The following is a 12,768-nucleotide window of genomic DNA, read 5'->3' as shown; positions in this document are numbered from 1 at the left end:
TAATGGTATAGAACTTGTTGCCCTTGGATAAAATTGAAAAAATTTGAAACCTTTTGGGGTAATTTCGCAACTTTGGACAAGATTTTAAAAAAAATTGATAGAGTTTCCCCTTATAAATGGACTAAACTCTCTGCCAACAAACCCTAGTTTGAACAAAGTAAAGCATAAGAAATATTCCCAATATCAAGTCCAAATCATTTCAAGCACAAGTCAATTACAACCAACATATATAATCTCTATTCTCCCCCCTCCCTACACTTAACATGCACATTGTTCTCAATGTGTAAACAGGGAAACCAAGATAAAGAAAGTAATACCCCCTTATTGTTGCGATCAAAGTGCGCAAATATGAAATTCCACAAGCCATCAATCCAAAATGTACTAAATCCAAACCATGAATTTCACGAATTTCGTTGGTAACCATTAGTAAGAAAACCTAAAATAAAAAATGGCAAATAAACTAGGTAAGGGTTAAAAGATGCAAAAAGTGACAAAAGCATGAATAGTTGTTGCAAATAATTTGTTGCCAAAATTTCTCACATCATCACACCACATTTTCCTAACTTTTTATGCATTTAACAAAATTAGCATCCTCTTTACCTAGAATATGATGTATAAGCATATATCCTTTACTAGGTAATTATAATATCACCATATAATAACAAAATTGAGAGCAAAACTCAATCTAAGAAACATACATTATGCACATGTTCAGTTTCAACTCTAAAATTTCACTAAAATTGTAAAATTCTTCACATATTCTAAATTAAACATCCAATCATGCTCTATATGAAGATTAAGTAACCAAATTGTGTGACGCCCCCACTTCTCCCTAAGGCGAACCAAAGGGTATCCGCGGGACGTCTGTCCAGCTCTCGCCAGGACTCGAGACAAATCGATTCAAGCTTAACAATATATAACAATTTATACTAGTCTAATAAGGAAAAGTCGCTTCCATAATCAATTATCCAAATCTTACACCACGAGTTCAGAATACATCAGTTATCCAATTCTTACATCAGGATTCAAAAGATACATCAATTCCCAAATATATACAACATCCAAAAGTTGTCTAGACAAATACATCCAATATGCCAAATAAAAAATGCATCAAATTTCAAAATACAACAATTATAAGTCGACTAAACAATTATAACCAAGGTACTAATCAAAAGAGTAATCTAGTCGGCTTTTCTCCAAAATCTTTCCATCCGGTCCTGTTAAGAAAAACAAATCTAACGAGGTGAACGAATGCTCGTGAGGCCAAGAAACACACATGCAAGCACGTATTCCAAATAGCAACAACAAATACACCGTAAGTAAAGCTATAAAGTTCGAATAATTCACATTTCCAGTAAGAAAAGTAGACAAACAATTCAAGGATACTGTAACTCTCAGGAGCTAAATTTCACGTAGTCGAGTCGAGTCGAAGTCTTGATCGCATCTCACGTTGACACTCCGTCAACCACATAAGTATCAAATCCGTAGATACACCACTTTTCTTCGAATCCCGTCACCGTTACACCCCCTTACCGGGCCCGCTCATCAAAGTTTTGATAATACTCAAGTATATCATGGCAATACTGCGTGAGTAATGCCGAGCAAGATCTCTCCAATAGATCATGCTCTACGAATATCTCATGGTTGGCTAAGCTTATCGACCAAGCCCATGCTGGCCCGATTCGCAAAGTTAACCAACGAGTTTGGGCGTCCCCCGAATACGAATACGAATATAAGTCGATGAGCAACGCTCAAATCGACGATTCCGACTAGGAATTACAAATACGAATCATATATACGAATCAAATCCACATTACTACATACAAGTCGAATATGAATTCACATAGCAAAATTCGAATATAATTTCATTTGAAAGAGAACGAGTGCGGTAAAGTACACACTCGTCTCTAAATTTCCAAATTCAAATAACGGATAAGAAGCAGTAAACACTTAGCAACAAATTCATGCACTTGACACTCACCGAGTGATTCAAGTAGCAAGTTCAAATGATGGTTTAGGCGTCTCCCGTGAGATCCTCTGGAAGGTCCTCTTGAGCGCTTGAACATTTAAAAATAAACTATCACTTATAAACCCCAATTAATAAGGAAGATTGCACTCTTGTACAATCTAAGAAAATTTTACGAGAATGAGCTTTAATTATTCGTAAATTGAGACTCAAAAGTGGAGTTTTAAAACACAAGCAAAATCTGATTTACATCCTTAAAATCGAGTGTAAAACGATCAAGGGATATTAAAAGGGAAAAGAGAGTTTGAAAAACTCCATTTCCTTTAAGTTAGAAATTTTCAGATTTGTTACACTTATTTTGAAAAATCGTATCTCATTCTTTACACGTCCGAAATTGGAAAATTTGGTACCGTTGGAAACTAGTTCCAAAGTACTAAAAGTTCCTAGAATACACTTTTCCATGATTCCAAATGGAAGGTATCCAATATTTGGCTCAAAGTTGCTGTTCTGGGGCATTGAAGACAGGTTTAGGTTGGTTTTTGGCCAACTTTGAAAATTCAGAAAAATTCACTTGATCCGAACTAACCTCTGAAATTTGGAACTCTATTAGAGTTACAATCTAAGTTTAAAACAAAATAAACGGAACAAGATTCGGAGCTTTGAGCACCAAGATATGGTAGCTCAAAGTTACTAAAATTTTCTTATTAATCAAGGGTTTTCCAACTCAAATCATGAACTTTGGAAGTTTAGTTGAGCAACGAAACGGACTTGGAATGGTACCAAATTTAGCATGAATATACTACCATATAAGGGCCACTCTCTTGCCAAATTTCATAGAAAAATATGTTCGGAAAGTTGGTTAATGAAACCACTAAATTCCCAAGAAGTTCCTCGGCAAATCTACCTTGGACTTCCGTTTTTTTCCGTTTTCAAAACGTTTGGCCAATAAAAAACCTCAAACACGGTTCATTCTAGTAGGTAATGTCTAAAATATGTCCAAGGTACATTTGATAGGTGATTTACACTAAGAAGCTTCGGATATCAAGTCCCAAATCATTGTTAGTTTCAAATCTGTCCAAATGCATGGTATTCCTTCACAAGACCAGATTTGAATTTTGATCATAAATCACTCAATTCAATTCAGAATTGAGCGTGGTTGGTGGAATTGAAAAATAAATTCAAAAGGCTACATTTTCTCAGAAGAAACCATTTTCAAAATCTGTTCATAACCAGGTCATACGTGAGCATCAAATCGCAGTTCATAATCTGCCTCCCAGTGACAAACGAAACAGGACAGTAATTTTCAAATGAATGGTTTGGCACACTCGAGTGGAACCAGAATGTACATTTTATACCAAATGAAAGCTGGGAATGTCTAGTTTCTAGTGCCACAAACGGCACTCGATTCCGACATCGGAGCGATGAGTTATAGCCAAAATAAGGTGACTGCCTGGGCAGTGACGGGAATCATTTTCCAGTTTTCTAAACTTTGGAAATCACTTCATTTAACCAACCAAATCATGTTATTTTTCCATGAAAAATTTTACACAATCAATATAACATGTAAAAAACATAAACAAGCCATTAGATCCTCAAAATTTCACACCAAAGTGCTCGAACAAGACAGGGGCAAAACGGTCACTTTTGGTCAATGCACCATCCTTGAGTTTCTATCAATAACCCAACATTAATCCACTAGTTTAAGCACTAAATAAACATTATTACCATCAAAACACCACAAATCAGTCCATATATCCAAGGTGGGAGTTCATAGAACCCACACAACCATTTTTCAACATATCCAAGCTACCAATATGCATGCATGCTCTTAAATGTGCATTACTACTCTCATAAAACAAGAATTTAAGAGTTGATCGTTACTTACTCGCTTTGATGTTCAAGACAGAAATTTCGGCTCTCCTTAGGTCAAGAAAACCCACGGATTGTAGCTCCTTTTCTTAGCTAGATGTAATCTCCAATTGTTAAACTAAGTGCGGGTGAAATTTGAAGCGAATTGGAGAAGATTTGGTGAAGGAATTAGGATGGAATTAGAGTTGTTTTTCTCCTTTGCTGGTTCGGCTGTTGGGTGTGAGGAATAGAAAGTGTTTGCTGATGGTGAGGCTTCCGTGAGAAGCTTAGCAATTGTGGGTTTCAAGTGTACAAAAGTCAATTCTCCAATAGTACGCGTACACGCGCGTTTTGTGCTCAATTCCTCTCGGGTTTAATTCACTAGTGCACTAAACTTCTAATTCCCTTGTATACATACTATTGTTATTCACTCTTAATATTCCAAAAATAATGGCCTTAAGTCCCTCCATTAATCGCACGCGTAAAAACGCGTACTTCCGATTTTAGCGCGATAAAGTGAAACTTCTAAGAAATTCTTATAACGATAATATTACTAACTAATTGTCGCGCCCCATTTTTTGATAAAATAAATAAATGGTTTAAAAATGTATTTTTTGATTCAATTTGTGATTTGGAAAATGAATTGTGATTTAAAAGAAAAATGGGTCTAAATGGGGGTTTGAGAATGCGACGATTTGACCCAAAATTATAGTTTAAAAAGGGTTTTTTGAAATAAAAAATCGGAGTCGCCACTTGGTAATGAGTTAAGGTGTACCAAGTCACCTAAAAATGAATTTTTAAAGAAAAATAGGAAAAAGTAGTAAGAAACCCCTTTTAAACGACTCCTAGTCCACGTAAACCAACGAAAAAGGTTCGGGAGTCACATTTGACGAAGGGGAAGGCAAGGATAAAATCCAAGGCACCCCTTCGACCTAGCCAAGGCTAGTTGCTTGATTTAATCAAAGATTTTCTTGTTTTAATCAAAGAATTTATTACATTTGGATGTACTACATGAATGCAAACCCTAGACCTAGGGGTATTGGGGAAATTTCTCTTCAAAGGTTGAGTGGTGCCAATCACATTAATTGTGAAGCCCAATGACGATCCTTTGAAGAAGTCACGAATAATGCGAGTGGGATGCAAATGAATGGAATGCACGTATGCAATGTGAGGACATGAGTTTTGAAAAAGTAATAAAAAAACAATAAATATGTAAAGGAAAATGTGCACGTGAGTGGGCAAGGTACGATATGTGAAATGATAATATGAAGTGCATGTGTGCAAGTGATGATAAAAGCGTTCGTGTGCAAGTGAAGGGATAAAAGGTGTATGTGTGCAAATGAAATGAAAAGTGAAAGTGTAATGATAGAGTGGATTTAGAATGCATGAGCCTAGGGAACGCATGCATATTGGGTACGGGGAGACCTAAATCGTGACTCAATTTACCCTTTTATAGAGGGAATACAAGCGTGCTAAGGCTTAGAAAAAGCCACACTCGTCTATATCCCATATTTAAGGGGACTCTCAAGCAAATGAACCCTATAACTAGCATGAAATGCAAAAATCCTAAAATGGAGGGAAAAGGGGGTCGAGGGGCATGCAAAATGATAAAACTAAAAGAATGCATGACATGTAATGAACATGCAAACATGTACTAACGAGGGGAAATCCCTAAGGGTCTAGCGTTGGACTAGCCCATTCTATGAATTCCGACTAGCGTTGGACTAGTGGAAACGTACATTCGTCCATCACATTCATTCATGACCATGGAAAGCGAGTAAACATGCCAAACACTTATAAACACGTAGCACATAACATTTAGCATGCTCGACTAGATGCAAGGCCCTAACAAAGCAAATTAACATGTAACAACTAAGCAGGCAAGACACATAAGGCAATTAAAGCCCTAACTATTACATTTGCTAGCTAGGCACACGTCTTCGATAGGTCTTCATCGAATGCTCCTCCAAGCCCTATCTATTACAAGCCAAGAGGTGTACACATACCCCATAATGAATAACTTAAATAAAAAGCAAAAGTAAATGAAATAAGTGCAAGGAATTAAGGAAAGGCAAGGAAAGCGAAATAGACATGCATATTCACATAACACGTAGGAGCACGTAGGGTCAAATGAAGTGCAAATGAGGGATAGAGTGTACCTCCCTTGAAATGGAAATCGAGTAAATGAGATATTAGCTTCAAAACAATAAAAAGGTCAAGGTACCAATTTATTTGACAAATAATCACGAAGGATAAAAAAATAAGCATGAATTTGAATCAATTAAATCATGTCAAACAACCCACATTTAAGAAGTCAAGAGAAGAGAGGACCTGATTGTAAAGATTGTCAAAATTTTGAGGTCAAAATTAAAGAAAAATAAAGTTCAGGGACCTATTTGCAATTAAAGTAAGGACCCAATTGAATGAAATTGAAAATGTCTAGGGCCACAGTATAGTTAAAATGAAATCCAGGGACTGGTTTGCAAATCCAGTTATCAGATTGCTTAAAACAGGCCATTGGACCATTAATTTATTTGTTTGGGCCAAAACTTCCCCTCAGCCCAATCGAAATCCAGAACAAAAGGGAATGGGCTATTTATTTGTTCGTTTGGGCCAGACCCTTCCAAGCCCAATCGGAAATCCCAAAACAAAAGGGAATGGGCCATTGTCACCTTTCTTGGGCCAAAATCACTTGGCCCAATCGGGAGTCCAAGGAAAAACAAGTGGGCTAGTATATTATTTTGACCCCAAGAATAATCCAACAGGACCGATGGGCTTTAACCCTTCAGCCCAACGGAAGTCCGAAACAAAAAATAAATGGGCCAGCCTATTATTTATCAAGTAAAACCCAACCAAATTAATCAACAACCCAATCCTAAAACCCAACCAAAAGCTTTGAATTTTAACCCTCTTAGGCCCAACAAGAAACCCAACAAAATAATCTAAACCAAATCCCTTAAACCCAAGTCAAAAGAACCTTTCAACCCAAATCACACATTTCACTAAAACCCAACATGATAAAATCAAATAAAATTATTAAACCACAATCATAACCTACAAACAAGAATTAATCTAGTTAAGAGACTACTCATGCATATTAGAAGATGATTGAAATCTAAAAGGGAGAAACAAATTTACTTTTTTCCAATTTTTCGGGTCATATCAAAATAAGGGGGGGACTTGAGAGGCTCAAACAAAACAAAAGTAGGGACCTAATTGAGGGATTAATCAAATCAGCCGGGCTGTGATAAGATTGCTCATGGTTCAGGGGCCGAAATTAAAGAAAAAATAACGTCCAGGGGTCAATTTATGATTAAATCATGACTTAAGTGAACAAGATCTGGAAGTTATGTGGGCTTGCATGTGATTTCATCAAAGGTCAGAGGTCAATTTGAAATCAATTCATGACCTACTTGCAAGAAAAAGCAAATCATTCAGGCCATTATAAAAATACTCAAAAGTTAGGGGACTGGAACTGCAAAATCAAATGATTAATCATCTTCTCCGAACAATCAAAACGTTAGCTTCCAAGTTAGCTTCCAATTCAGCTTTCTTTTACAGACAAAAACAGCAACAAATTTCAACTAGTGCTCATTTCCAAAAGAGAAATACAACTAGCACAAGTCCATACAAAGAAACTCGATCATTCCCAATTCTAAATGGAACTCCAGTTCCTACGAGGGAAAGGCTAACAAACAGAACAGAAATGAAAACAAGAGAGAAGTGTCTGAACATGAACATCTCTTTGCCGCATCTCACACACAGACACGCACAAGATTCATTAATTTTTGCCGCTTTGACTCAACGTTTTCTATCAGGCATTTCTTCAAACAGGTTAAGGGCATTAGAAAATTCACCGAATCCTCTTTCAGTTGAAGTTACAATCAGCCCAAAAATTCTTCGGAAAACAAGCATTTCAGTTCAATTTTCATATACGGCATGCACATTCAAAAATTGAGGTCAATTAACAACAAATTGCACTAACGGGAACCACGGCAATCCCCCTTCAAAAAAACTTGACAAGAACTGAAATTTAAAGAGAGGAAAAGAAAAAACTTACCGTGCTCTTGCTTCGTGAAATTACTTTCAGGTGGCGGTGGTGGATTCGGGTGCTGACTGGAAGATTCGACTCCTTTGCCCAAGCTCCTCTTCTTTTCCCTTTCCTTCCTTATTGCCCGAAATTCCTTCTCCAAGTTCCAGATTTCAGCCGCAGCTCCCTTCTCGGTTTTCTCTCTCCCTCTCTCTTCTTTTAGCTTGCGGCCGAAAGGAAACAATGAGATGCTCAGCTCTCCCTCTCGGTCGTTAATCCCTATGCAATTGCTCCATCACAGCTCACGGCAGAATAAGGCAATGGAAATGTGTAACCAAAAAATGGAAGAGTTGTGGTGATTAATAGTTGATATAGTGGCGTGTGGTAGTGGAGAAAGAAACCGACACTAAGGATAGAAACTACTGGATTGTGAAGTGGAAACGGATTCGGCAGAAATTGGGAAGTGTTTGGAGTTGCATTTGTTCAAGAATCATTTCTTGGCTGCATGGTGAATTTGAATTGGAGAAGGGCTATTTTGGTCTTTTCACATTTCATCCAAGGTTCCACTTACGTCCTCAATCCTAATCAAATTCCAAAATTTATCCCAAATGTAAATCGAATGCCTACTGGTATACTACCCTTGCAGAATTCAATTATTGAAATACATCATCCTAAGGGTAATTGTAGAAAGTTTGCCCTTAAAACGATTCAACTTAGTTCTAGTCTCCCTTAACACCTATCATTATCGATACTTAAAATTAGCTATTGACATTCAAGGAATTAATATTAAAGCAATAACACACTCTACGTCAAGAAATATTAACTTAACTTGGCAAAAATTCAAATAACCCAATATTTTGCACAAATAACCCAAAGTATAGTTCAAAAAGGGTTTTTTGGATGGAAAATGGAGCCGGCAGAAATAGAATTGTGATTTTTTGATTTGATTTTTTTTTATTGAATAGAAACTAAATCTAAATAAACTAGAATCCACAAAAGCACAATTTTCCATTTTTCATCAATTTCCTCTTTTCTTTTCTTTTCTTTTTTCACAAATTTTACGTTGAAACTTAAAACTAAAACTAAAACTAAAACTAAAACGTGAACAAAATTAATATGACAAATAATTAGCAAATAAAAGACAAATAAAAAGGTAACAACTAAAATGCAGACAATCTAAAACAAAATCATGAATTAGATGCAACATACAAATTATTTAAAAATTTGGTGTCTACAGTTTGCCCCTCTTTGTTTGAGTTTTGAAAAAACTTGAGACAAAGAAGTAGACACCAAATACTTACCTGTGTTATTCGGCTGCAAAATGATTTGAACGGACAGGACTTTTAAAAAAACGGGACTGACCCGAACAAGGAATTTAAAACGGGACTGACCCGAACAAGGATTTAAAACGGGACTGGCCCGAACAGGAATTTAAAACGGGACTGGCCCGAACAGGAATTTAAAACGGGACTGGCCCGAACAGAAATTTAAAACGGGACTGGCCCGAACAAGGATTTAAAACGGGACTGGCCCGAACAAGGATTTAAAACGGGACTGGCCCGAACAAGGATTTAAAACGGGACTGGCCCGAACAAGGAATTTAAAACGGGACTGACCCGAACAGGAATTTAAAACGGGACTGGCCCGAACAGGAATTTAAAACGGGACTGGCCCGAACAGGAATTTAAAACGGGATTGGCCCGAACAGAAATTTAAAACGGGACTGGCCCGAACAGAAATTTAAAACGGGACTGGCCCGAACAGGATTTAAAACGGGACTGACCCGAACAAGGATTTAAAACGGGACTGTCCCGAACAAGGAATTTAAAACGGGACTGACCCGAACAGGAATTTAAAACGAGACTTCACTGGGGAAGTTTAAACAATGAATTGAGTTTTTTTTTTTTTTTTTTTTTTTTTTTTTTTTTTTTTTACCTGAGAATAGTTCAACTTTTGTACCAAGAGGGAAATTTGGATTTCTGTGACTGAAACGATAGCTGATGCTGTTTCTTATGATCGAGTCTTGCAAATAACATCAATCCTTGTTTACTGGGAAGCTTTGTCTGACATCGGTTTAGGTGCCAAAAAGAGAGTGGCTGCTTTTGTTTGTACATGCCACATTCCTGCAAGAAAAGAAGAAATAATGGGCTTGCCACCATTATTTGATCCGGTTTGCCTTGAGAATCGTGTAAACATGAGTCTTGTGATGCTTTTATTTCGGCTCGGCGGCGTCTGCCTTAAACCTTTCAATTTCTGAGACTGATAAAATGCAGATTTACCACGTCACCCAATCCAGGTGGTAGCTTTGTTGTATGTTACTCCCTGTAACTGATGATTGAATCTCCTATTTTTGCACAAACCTCAGGGTTTATCATTCATTTGAATTTAATGGTAAAAGAATGATGCATGAAAATTGGTCATATAAAATCAATGTATATGCAAGATGATTTCCTATGTTAGGCAAAGATGAGTATGCAAAAGAATGTAGACAATCATAAGCATTCATACACAAATAATTTGAGAATAACCAAGAGGTTTATAAAGATACATTTTGCAAATTTAACCAACGAATATCATATTCAAAACTTTGGATATTTTCTCTTCGGAATTCGATATTGGCAGAAGTATCACAAATATGAGGAAAACCCCAAATGAACCAGGTCACCGGCTGTTCCTTCTTGAGCTTGTCTGTTGAGAAAACCTACCTTGGCGCCCTTTCGGGTTTTCACCAAGGTTGCTCCCACCCTTTTTGTTGTTGTTGTTTTTTTTTTTTTTTTCTTTTTTCTTTCTTTTTTCTTTCGAGGCGCCCTTTCGGGTTTTCACCTAGAGAACCATGAAATATCTCGACCATTATCGACTCAGAAATATGAATTGAAGATTTCTGGCATCAGTAGAATGCATTTCCCTTGTGAGATTAGGCGAAAGCATTATAGACATCACCTGCCAGTTGATTAACAAATTTCCTAATAGAAATGCAGCAAGTGATGAAAATCAGGACTTTGGGCTTTTGTAATGAAGTCCGGTGGGGTGTTTTTCAAGAAAGGTTAAGGCTTGAAAGCAGATTTGATACGAGGGGTGAAATAACTTGAGATTGCACCCTTTTGAAAACAACTCCGAAACTGAGGAAAATTTGCCCCAGTTTGATCAGATTTTCTCTCTTTGCATTTTTCATTGTATTTTCCTCACTTTTTGCATTTTTCTTTGAAAACTAAATTTGCCCCAGTATAGGGTTTTTTTTTTTTTTTTTTTTTTCCGAAACAAATTTGCCCCAGTGTGGGGTTTGCAATTCTCAAGGGTTATCAAACGAAATTTGTCAATTCTGATGGCTCAAAGGGGACAAGTAGAGATAATATATTTTTTTAGTGTAAAAAAAAGATGGCCTGACTTGCATTTCGCCATTTGCATGAATTTCTAAAGAAAATTTGCATGATCAAATGAAAAACTTTTTGCACATATCTGAGTTGATGGGTTGAGGAAAAACCCGTCCATCCATTTCCGCCAAAATAAGAGCTCCGCCAGGTAATACCTTTTGGATAATGAACGGCCCTTGCCAATTTGGAGCGAACTTGCCCTTAGCTTCATCTTGCATTGACAAAATTCGCTTCAGTACCTTATCACCTTCTTCAAATGCCCGCCGATGGACTTTTTTGTTGTAAACTCGGGCCACACGTTTTTGATAGCACTGACCATGACAGATAGCATTGAATCATTTTTCATCTATCAAAGTCAATTGCTCATGGCGCTGCTTGATCCAATCGGCCTCCTCTAATTTAGCTTCCGTAAGGATCCGTAGCGACGGAATTTCAACCTCAGCTGGTAACACAGCTTCCATTCCATACATGAGTGAATACGGCGTTGCCCCAGTTGATGTCCGGATAGAAGTCCGATACGCCATTAATGCATAAGGCAACTTTTCATGCCAATCGCGATGCTTTTCTATCATTTTGCGGAGAATTTTCTTCAAATTCTTATTTGCGGCTTCTACAGCTCCATTCATCTGAGGCCTATAAATGGCAGAATTGCGGTGTTTGATTTTGAACTGCTCACATAATCCATCTACCATGTCATTGTTCAGATTCTTGGCATTGTCCGTGATAAGTGTTTCGGGTACCCCAAAGCGACAGATGATGTGATCTCTCAAGAAATTGGCTACTACCTTCTTCGTGACATGTTTGAATGACTCCGCTTCAACCCATTTGGTAAAGTACTCAATTGCCACCAATATAAATCGATGTCCATTTGAAGCAGGAGGATCGATTGTACCAATCATGTCCATACCCCACATTGAACAAGGCCACGGGGCGGTCATGCTATGCAACTCAGTGGGTGGAGCGCGTATAATGTCACCGTGCATTTGACATTTTATACATCTCCGGACAAAGTCTATACAATCATGCTCCATAGTAAGCCAAAAGTATCCGGTTCTCATGATTTTCTTTGCTAGCAAATGGCCATTCATGTGAGGTCCACAAACGCCACTATGCACTTCTTTCATCATATATTGAGCTTCATCTTCATCAATGCACCTTAAAAGGTTCAAATCCAAAGTTCTTTTGTACAACACTTCTCCATTTAAGAAAAATTTTGAAGCCATTCTACGCAGAAAATTCTTGTCTTTTGTACCAGCATGCAGAGGGTAAGACCCAGTTTTGAGAAACTCTTTAAGATCATTAAACCAAGGAATAGTATCCGAGGACTCGTCTGCAACCCAGCAGTGGGCAGGCTTGTCTTGAAGTTGAACTTGGATTGGTTCGATCTTCAATTCATCAGGATACTGGATCATAGAAGCTAAGGTAGCCAAAGCATCGGCGAATGCATTCCTGGCTCTCGGGAGATGTCTAAACTCCAAATTTTGAAACTGCTTGGTCAAAGTGAGCAGACTACAATGGTAGGGTAGGATTTTCGAATCTTTGGTTATCCACTG

General features: G+C 37.5%; 1 long non-coding RNA gene across 1 annotated transcript; it reads right to left on the bottom strand.

Moving 5' to 3' along the window:
• Window positions 1-1,005: 1,005 nt before the first annotated feature.
• Window positions 1,006-8,335, bottom strand: LOC140006069 (uncharacterized). The gene is made up of 3 exons (XR_011813656.1): window positions 3,852-8,335; window positions 1,982-2,057; window positions 1,006-1,217 (listed from the first exon to the last, which is right to left on the bottom strand). It is a non-coding gene; the product is annotated as an uncharacterized lncRNA (long non-coding RNA).
• Window positions 8,336-12,768: the final 4,433 nt, after the last annotated feature.

The sequence above is a fragment of the Coffea arabica genome, chromosome 4e (genome assembly GCF_036785885.1).
Source record: "Coffea arabica cultivar ET-39 chromosome 4e, Coffea Arabica ET-39 HiFi, whole genome shotgun sequence".
Classification (NCBI taxonomy): Eukaryota; Viridiplantae; Streptophyta; class Magnoliopsida; order Gentianales; family Rubiaceae; genus Coffea; species Coffea arabica.
This window is presented reverse-complemented; position numbering and strand designations above follow the sequence as displayed.